Raw genomic sequence first — 9,489 nt, 5'->3', positions numbered from 1 at the left:
TACTATGTACAGTAATATAAAACTGACCTTTACAAAGGACCAGAATTTTGGGAAAGTAACTCACTAAGAAAATCCTCATGAGATGTGTAGTTATGGACACCCATAGCAAAAGGGTTACTTCAACATAAAAACGTCCAACATTGTATATTTACACTACTTGAAATGGCCTTAATTTCAAACCAACATAAAGCACATCAAATTTGCTTCACATCCAAGACTTCAAACTTCTATAACTAAAATCTCCCATCAAAGACTTCAACATAATTCCAAAAACATGTTATTACTTTGAAATTTCTTTATCTGTAATTTGGGACTTTTCAAGGAAAAAAGAAAACACTTTACAAAGTTTTAATTACTAACACTTTGGTGAACAAAATAGTTGAATTAATTGTCACAAGTCACATCAGTTTAAAGAGTGATTTATATTCTGTTACAATTTCTGTCTTTACTGATGATAAACCTTTCACTTTGTTTTTATTTACTTTCAGCTGTAATATTTCTTGAATTGTGGAAAAAGTATTTGGAAATAATTACCCACCACTGGGATATGACTAGTTTTGATACTTTAGAGGTAATGTGTACCTTAGTAACTAACTTTATCACAATGGGCTTGTGTATTTAACATGAACTTTTAACCATGGCAGTATACCTACTGTGATTCTGAAGGTACTAGTTGTGTCATCACAAACTTTGACAGTAATCATAAAAATGTTTTATTTATATGTTGTCATAGTGTTGACTGTTCTGATTACAAAGTGATTTTTTATGTTAAAATTAAAAATACTTCATTTAAAAATTTTCAAATTTCACTTATGTAGTTCTTTAAACCTCCTTAATAAATATCAGATGTTTGCTGTCAGTAAAAAGTTTATTTTATCTGTTATTTTACAAACTATAACTCTCTAAATGATCAGTCAATTTAAACACCCTCATAACCATCATAAAAATTATGAAATAATTGTAAATTACATTTTTATTGTGCTAGAATGACAGCAAATTGACTGTGATAGTTTATCCTAAATAACTAAAAACTTGTGACATCTGTTGTTTATTCTTAATCTCATAGTTTTATCAACTTTTGAACCACATGTAACTATTAATACTTCATCACAAGTTTTAAATCACTTGGTGTACATTCAGCTCATGTTACCCTATTGAATTACATTAAACAATATGAAGAATAATTAATTGTTATTCTTTATTTTAGCTAATCCAACAACGTTTTTGCTTTTTCATTTTAGTTACTTTTATAGTAATAAATAAAGAATATTCATGAAAAACATAAAATGTACTGTTTACCAGCATCTGTTTTTGTTCTTTACTAATGGCACTACCACACTAAATGCCCCCTGTTAGTACAGCAGTAAGTCTATGGATATACAACATCTGAGATAACTATTGGTAGCTTGTAAAAGAGAGGCTGTGATTGGTGTGCGTGCCAAATGACTCTAATTTCCTAGTGTATGACATCATAAATAAATAAAATAGAAAGCTGTAAAATTTTTGCCTTGTCTGAGTAATAACTACAGTGGAACTCTTCTAAGTGGCCATCCACCAGGTTTGGTCACCCCCTTGAAAGTGGTTATTCAATCACAGTCCCTTTTTGTTTATATAATCCCTAATTATGTACAGTGGAACCCCTCTAATCAAGCCAGTTTGTCTCAGTTCCGAAGGTGGCTGCTTTAGAAGAATTTCACTGTAATTTACATAAAATCATTCAATAAGTAAATTATAGAAGAAGGGAGAATCTAAGAACTTAAATACAATTAAAATTTGATTCAGTAAATACATTGTGATGTAAAGTTTACTTGTATACATCGATAATAAACTAGCTTAATTACATTTTGAATTTAACTCTGTAAAAGGTTGTGACATATGCAGTTTGACGTTCCTGATGGGTAAATGACCTTGTTTTCCTGCCTTGATTGGGTGTTCAGGACCTTTAACTTTGGTTGTTTCCAGTATTATATTTACAGCTATTCTCTGGTATTTCACTTTGAACATCTTTTCAAACTTTGTCTTATAAAAATAATATTTGAATGTTCTCTAGAGGTATTCTTTTGAGAAAGTTTCTCAAAAATATATGTTTAAAAATGTAAATTTCTTAACACATAAATATGATGTTTTACCTGAACTCTTGATCATAATGTGGTTTGTTTTTATATCACCAGGAACATCCAAGGCCAGAATATTCAGCTAACTTATCAACAGTAAAGAAAAGGAAAGTAAATTTATTACAAGGGTAAGAACATCACTGTTATCAAATTACAATAAACATCAAAACAAAAATCTGACTTTTTGTCCAGTTTTTCCATTTGTTTTGTTTTTATACAAGATCTATCTGTTGATGATGATAGTGTTGATTTTCAGATTGTAAGTTTTATGATGACAGTAGAAGTGTTTGGTGTTGGTTTTACAACAAAACTGTAACTAAATATACTCTATCAAACAAAATTAACAAGCTGTGTGTCTTTTGTATGAATTTTTTCTTAAATGTATTGAAAATTATTAAATTTAAAAAAATGCCTTATTCTTCTTGAAAAATAGTTATTTTGGGTAAATGGTCTTCAAAGGTATAATTTAAAGAAGGTGATAAAACACTTTTAAAGTAATTCAGTATAAATGCACCACATATAGTTTAAAGATAACAAAGTATAAAAAATTAATGTTAATAATAAAAGTTTAAAAGATCTTGATAGAACATTGAGATTGAAAGTTTAAAATGTCAACTTTTATGCTTGTTTGAAATATTCTCATTCAAAGTTCTCGGTCTGGCTGCCAGGTGGTTAAGGCACTTGACGCATAATTAGAATGTGATGGTCAATTCTATTATTTGTTTGTAAAAGAGTGTCCCAAGAGTTGGCAGTGGGTGGTGATGACTAGTTGCCTTCCCTTTTGTCTTATACTGCTAAATTAGGGACGACTAGCACAGGTAGCCCTCGTGTAGCTTTGTGTGAAATTCAAAACAAAGCAAATCATTTAAAGCTCATTAAATTTTATCCCTTTTTTTAAACAAAACAAAAAAACAGGTTAGATGTTCCAATACCTAAGTTGTGGTTTTATTATCTCTTTCAAAAATAATGTAAATTGAACTTCAGAAGGAATATTACAGCAGTTTTTTATCAGTTCTGGTTCTTTTTCTAAGGCCACGTGTTTGAACTTTATTTCTTACAAGTTATGAAAATTTATTACTTAGTTTTTTACTGATGTGTTTTTCTAAATGCTTCTGTGATGTACACTGTAACAGGTAAATGAACCATGTGTTTCCTTTTGAAAGAGACGAGTACCACACACCATATTTTCCTGGTCTGTGATGTTACTACTTGAGAGTATTTATTTATGAATTAATTTGAAGTATATAGGTGTGTACACTAAAGTTATGTAAACGTTTAAGATTTCAAATTTAAAGAAGAACCAATTATGAGAACAATGAAGTTTAGAAACAGGTTCAATAGGTAATGAAGACTTTATTTAACATAGTAACAGTGTTTGGTCTTCAGTGGGAATGAGAAACTTATCTATATACAGTAATATGTATGTATGTGTATGTGTACATTATTATCAAAAATTATTAATTTGGAAAGCGATGTAGGGATCATCGGAAAATTTGAATCAAAATATAAAAATTGTATTTTCAAGCTGACAACTCGGGACTCTTAAAAAATAAACAAACTATTTTGATAAGTACTGTAGGCATGGAGCTAAAAGAGGGGTTTATAGCTTTAGAAAATAATACAGACATTACTTCCAGCTGTAATTATTTATTTTTTTAGAGACTTTAGCTATAGGCTTGACAATACAGTCTCTGTATTTTGATTCATGTTGTTTCTTTATTTTTCTGACAGTCTAGAATGAGTTTTAATTATATTGTTACTTAAGTTGATTTTATATTCATTTATACAGAATACATTCTAAACTACACAAGTGCATGTGAATTCATTTGAATGTTACATATTTCTTAACAGTTTACTGTTACTTCTGCTTTATGTTCCACTCATCCACCACATATTAAAAATAAATAAATGTACAAGAGAAAATAAACATACTTACTGGTATACACCTGTAACATACAAACTGTAAAATTGTTCTCAAAGGACCATTGTGAAGGCAAAGATTGTATGATCACAAATTTAATGAGTAGCTTCCATCAGCTTGTACTATTATATAACAAAAGATGAACAGTAACAAAGGAATCTCATCAGAATGGAATAATGTTTCTTTTAAAAAATTACGACAAAGTTTAGTGCAACATAAACATACACAGTCACATGCTTACTTTGATAGGTTTACATAACAATATGTTTGTTCTTCAACAGCCTGCTGTATACAAGTGTTTGTTAGAATAAGGCAACACAAATAATTCCTTCAGTGGCACACTTTGCTAAATTGCCAATTACCAATAACATTTACCACAACTACCTATTTAAAATTGCAATAGCTATGTGAAATAGTAATATATGCAGTGGTAATAAATACTGAATATGTACTTGTGACTTCTGCTAAGTACAAAAGACAGTAGAAAGAATTTCTAATGTGATATTGAATAGCAACATCTGTTATGGTAATCATCTGGTGTCAAACACCTGTTGACATATTGCCAGGGAAATAAACTTGAGTAATAATGAACAACAGTGGCTTGAATAACAATATCCAACATCAGAATCCCCTAATTTTATTAGTGAATGAATACAAATTATGCCACATTATGCATGTTATCTAAATTTTTAATTAACTTTCTGTTTGTACAGAATGTAATAAAATAACATAAGAAAGTAATTATGTCCCGAGTCGCGCCAAACATGCTCGCCCTCACAGCAGTGGGGGCGTTATAACGTGACGGTCAATCCCACTTTTCGTTGGTAAAAGAGTAGCCCAAGAGTTGGTGGTGGGTGGTGATGACAAGGTGCCTTCCCTCTAGTTTTACACTGCTAAATTAGGGACGGCTAGCAACTCCATAGCCCCTCAGTAGCTTTGTGTGAAATTCAAAAAAAAACAAACAAACAAGTAATTATGTATAAGTATATTAAACATCACTAAGAGCACACTTTCTTATCACTTTACCAGTCTTAGTTTTATTATTGTTCAAATCTGAGTGTTTTGTTAAATAAACTTGTGGATCAGTGTGAAACACAGTAAAGTATATTTAGTTGTAATACCATATAGTCTTGTGATCAAAGTAGTGAAACTGTTCACATTGCTAACAAATATATACAGAAATACATGAAAATTGTTTAGTATTTAAGTATACTTATGATAGTTAGATGGTTATTTGTAACTTTTAATTTGGTTTATGTATTTGATTTAGTGACAGTTCATGGTGAAGAAGAGTAAATATCATTTACAGTGTACAGGGATACTGAAAAGGAAAACTTGTAAATATACATTTCAGAGGCTCTAAAGGCAATGCAAGCACAATATGCAAACAGTGCCATGGATATAGTATTTTAAGTCTTTACATAAACATTAACATGTTAATATGTAACTCAGATTGTCATCCTTTCTTGATTAGAAATACTTTTCCAGTGTGTTTTATATTTAGCATACAACAGACTTGTACATTCTACTAACAACTTGCAACATCTTGTGTAGATATACATAATAAATTCAGAAATATAGTGAACATTCCATCTGTAATGTGGCATTTGTCCAATAAACCGACCCCATGCATTTTATATTAAGGATATATGTGTGTTTCAACATAATTTTTTATAAACTTGTGTATGAAAGCTACTAATAAAATAAATTTTAAAATATGGAATTTTATTTTGAGATAAAATCATGTTACAATAAATAATAAAACATCTCTTACTAATGCAGCCAGTTTATGTAGAGATATTACATAAATTGGCTTCACTACTGCATGTTATATATTTTAAAATTGTCAAAGAGTACTAAAAATGTGTACAAAAACTACCATAAAAAGATATTTCCACTGTAAAACTAGAATGTAAAGCTCTTTTTTATGTTGCAATGAAGTTAATTGTTTTGATTTAAGGATAAACATGTGTTTCCTAATGATTTGAGAAATAGTGTTTGCTAATTTTATGGAAACTAGTGTATCTAGACCACAAGTGTCTTGATCGACAGTCATTGGTATCCTACTTCTGACAACAACAACAAAACAAATGGTGGAAGCTAAGATAAGGCTTAACATTTATTTAGATCATGGACAAATTAAGAAGAATATGGAAAATTCGTCTTCAGTTCCTATGATTTGTATTTTATTATGACTTCCTCTCCCTCAATACAAAAATATTTGGTCATAGTATTTCTAATTATTCAAAACTACATTGCAGAAATCTCTCTGCTCTGTGTGACAGCAGCAGAGTAACTTGAAAACTGGATCTGAACCAGACTTAGAAAGTTTGATATTTATAACTGAGGAAGATAATGAATTTTGCAAATAAGAAATAATACACTTTCAGACAGAAAGATATTTATACACTAAAGATTTGATTATGAAGAATAGAACTTAATGTTTCACCTAAGAGTTCTAAAAACCTCTGACATGAAATGATGAGTTTAATAGTATTATCAATTGGTTGTCATTAGTGTTAAGGTAGTTTATCAAACATTTTTTATTTATGTCAACCTTTTTCTGTATGTTAATATTCTTTGTAAAATAGTAAATACTGTTATGAAATATTGTATATAGAAATACATCACACTCAGTCTGAACATGAAAATAGTTTGACTTTGAAGGTGTACCTTTTGTAAAATAGTTAATACTGTTCTGAATATTGTGTATAGAAATACATCACACTCAGACTGAACATGAAAATAGTTTGACTTTGAAGATGTACCTTTTGTAAAATAGTTAATACTGTTATGAAATATGGTGTATAGAAATACATCACACTCAGACTGAACATGAAAATAGTTTGACTTTGAAGGTGTACCTTTTGTAAAATAGTTAATACTGTTATGAAATATGGTGTATAGAAATACATCACACTCAGACTGAACATGAAAATAGTTTGACTTTGAAGATGTACCTTTTGTAAAATAGTTAATACTGTTATGAAATATGGTGTATAGAAATACATCACACTCAGACTGAACATGAAAATAGTTTGACTTTGAAGGTGTACCTTTTGTAAAATAGTTAATACTGTTCTGAAATATTGTATATAGAAATACATCACACTCAGACTGAACATGAAAATAGTTTGACTTTGAAGATGTACCTTTTGTAAAATAGTTAATACTGTTCTGAAATATTGTATATAGAAATACATCACACTCAGACTGAACATGAAAATAGTTTGACTTTGAAGATGTACCTTTTGTAAAATAGTTAATACTGTTCTGAAATATTGTATATAGAAATACATCACACTCAGACTGAACATGAAAATAGTTTGACTTTGAAGATGTACCTTTTGTAAAATAGTTAATACTGTTCTGAAATATTGTATATAGAAATACATCAAACTCAGACTGAACATGAAAATAGTTTGACTTTGAAGATGTACATGTTGAAGTGTGTAAACTGTTATTCATCAGTTTTTTATATTACATTCTTCAAAGGAAGGTGAGTAATTTGTTAACTTCTGTTAAAATATGAAATATAGTAGTTTACAAAGTATAACAAGATCCACAGTGAAAAAGTACTCAAAATAAACGATACTAAAAGACAGCTAATAATACATAGTTATAAAAACTAATCTTTTAAGTTGTTTTGTAGACTAACTTATCACTGTTGGTAGAAGTGCTTAAAAATCACGTGTAACATGACTTTTGAAACATTTTAATATCTGTATGTGTAGATGTTTAAATTATGCAATGTGCTAAACTTGTACTTACCTTTATGTGTTTATTTTTTTCTACTTTTGTTTGTTTTTATTTTTTTATACAAAGATATCATTACAATTCATATGCAAGAAAAATATGTCTTAAGCAATAAAAACAAACTTGTAACACCATGAAAAAGTGTTTCCTTTCAAATTCAGATTTTATGTAAGTAATCAAATAATGAAGCACATTATTGTTTGTTCATTTTATAAATAAACTTAGCATTATGAGGGCTCTTTATTTATAAATATTGCACATAATATTAATATCTAAACTGAATAATATAATTTATTGATGTACCAATCTAAATGTAACAAGTTTTCATTTTAAATAAAAAATAAAGTTTATACAGGTTCTGTATGTGTCATGAAATTTGTGGAAAGTCAAGAAAAAATGTTTTATAGAACTTGAAAAATCAGAGAATTTTCATGAATTTCAAATAACAGACAAGCTTCTTTCAGAAAGTGCAAGTTGTATAATTATAGCATACGATTGTGTGACATTTCCTGAAGTCTGAGTGTTATACTTAACACTCAGTGTTTTGTAGTTATGTAGCAGTGGGTAGTTGAGACTGTGGTAGTGTGGAAATTAGTTTCTTATAGATGTTTATTTGTTGTTATTCTTTTAATTGTGATTGTAAAATAGAATGTGAAATGATTTTGTGTTGCTTTCCAAGTTATTCAATCAGCTGATCAAAACAGGTTACTTTTATATTGGTGACATATTGTGTAACAATGCTTATTTCACAAATTATAATTATCCAGCCACTTAACAGTTTTGGTCGAAGTTAGTCCCAGCCCTTAGATGGTAATCAGTTGTTTTGATGAAACATTTTTCTAAATGGCACATATGTACTTGGTGATTTGTGCTGATTGGCACTTAAGGTCTAGTGCAGTATAACAGAAGATGCTGGAAATGAATTTTCAGATGATCCCTTAACCTCTAAACAATGTATTGGTTAGCAAGTAATATCTTGGTGAGAAAACAAACTTACATGTTATTTTGACTAAAAATAACTAAACTAGCTAAAATGTTTTTCCATTGATTGTGTTTACAGTGAATTTAATGGTCATTGAAAATTTTATAATAACTTATTGAAATGCCATAGAATTCTTTATATTTTCAAAATGTCCTAAACTTGTACTTCTTCCCCAATGACACAGCAGAGTGTCTGCAAACTTACATTGATAGAAACTAGGTTTCGATACTGGTGGTGGGCAGAGCACAGATAACCCATTGTGTATTTTGATACTGGTGGTGGGCAGAGCACAGATAACCTATTGTGTATTTTGATACTGGTGGTGGGCAGAGCACAGATAACCCAATGTGTAGCTTTGTGTTTAATTTCCCACAAACTCATCATTTTAGTTTTGAAATTTTGAGAGATATAAAAATGAAAAAGGACAATCAAGTAATTGTCAATAGTTCATCAATACAGAATTGACTTTTATTTTTAAGTTACATGTGAAGACAGCTGTTTATGTTAAAATTTATCTTTTGATGCAACAGGTTTGTTGGGTATTCAGGACATTACAATTCATTGTTTGGATATCGACAAGAGGAAGTATGTATAACATTGTCAGTTTTTTCGTTACATAAAAGTTCAGCTGTCAAAATGTTCTTTAAAATGTTTTTTTTTGTTCACAGTTTATTCATAGTACTGTAGAATAATTCCAAAACATACTTAACATCTGT

At 29.4% G+C, this 9,489-nt stretch overlaps 1 long non-coding RNA gene across 1 annotated transcript; it reads left to right on the top strand.

The window, feature by feature from the left end:
* Nucleotides 1-396: 396 nt before the first annotated feature.
* On the top strand, nt 397-6,798 carry LOC143248414 (uncharacterized). The gene is made up of 3 exons (XR_013026974.1): nt 397-571; nt 2,172-2,242; nt 5,306-6,798. It is a non-coding gene; the product is annotated as an uncharacterized LOC143248414 (long non-coding RNA).
* The last annotated feature ends 2,691 nt before the right edge of the window (nt 6,799-9,489 follow it).

The sequence above is a fragment of the Tachypleus tridentatus genome, chromosome 4 (assembly GCF_004210375.1).
Source record: "Tachypleus tridentatus isolate NWPU-2018 chromosome 4, ASM421037v1, whole genome shotgun sequence".
Lineage (NCBI taxonomy): Eukaryota > Metazoa > Arthropoda > Merostomata > Xiphosura > Limulidae > Tachypleus > Tachypleus tridentatus.
Note: the sequence above shows the minus strand (reverse complement) of the source record. Positions and strands in the feature narration are given on the sequence as shown.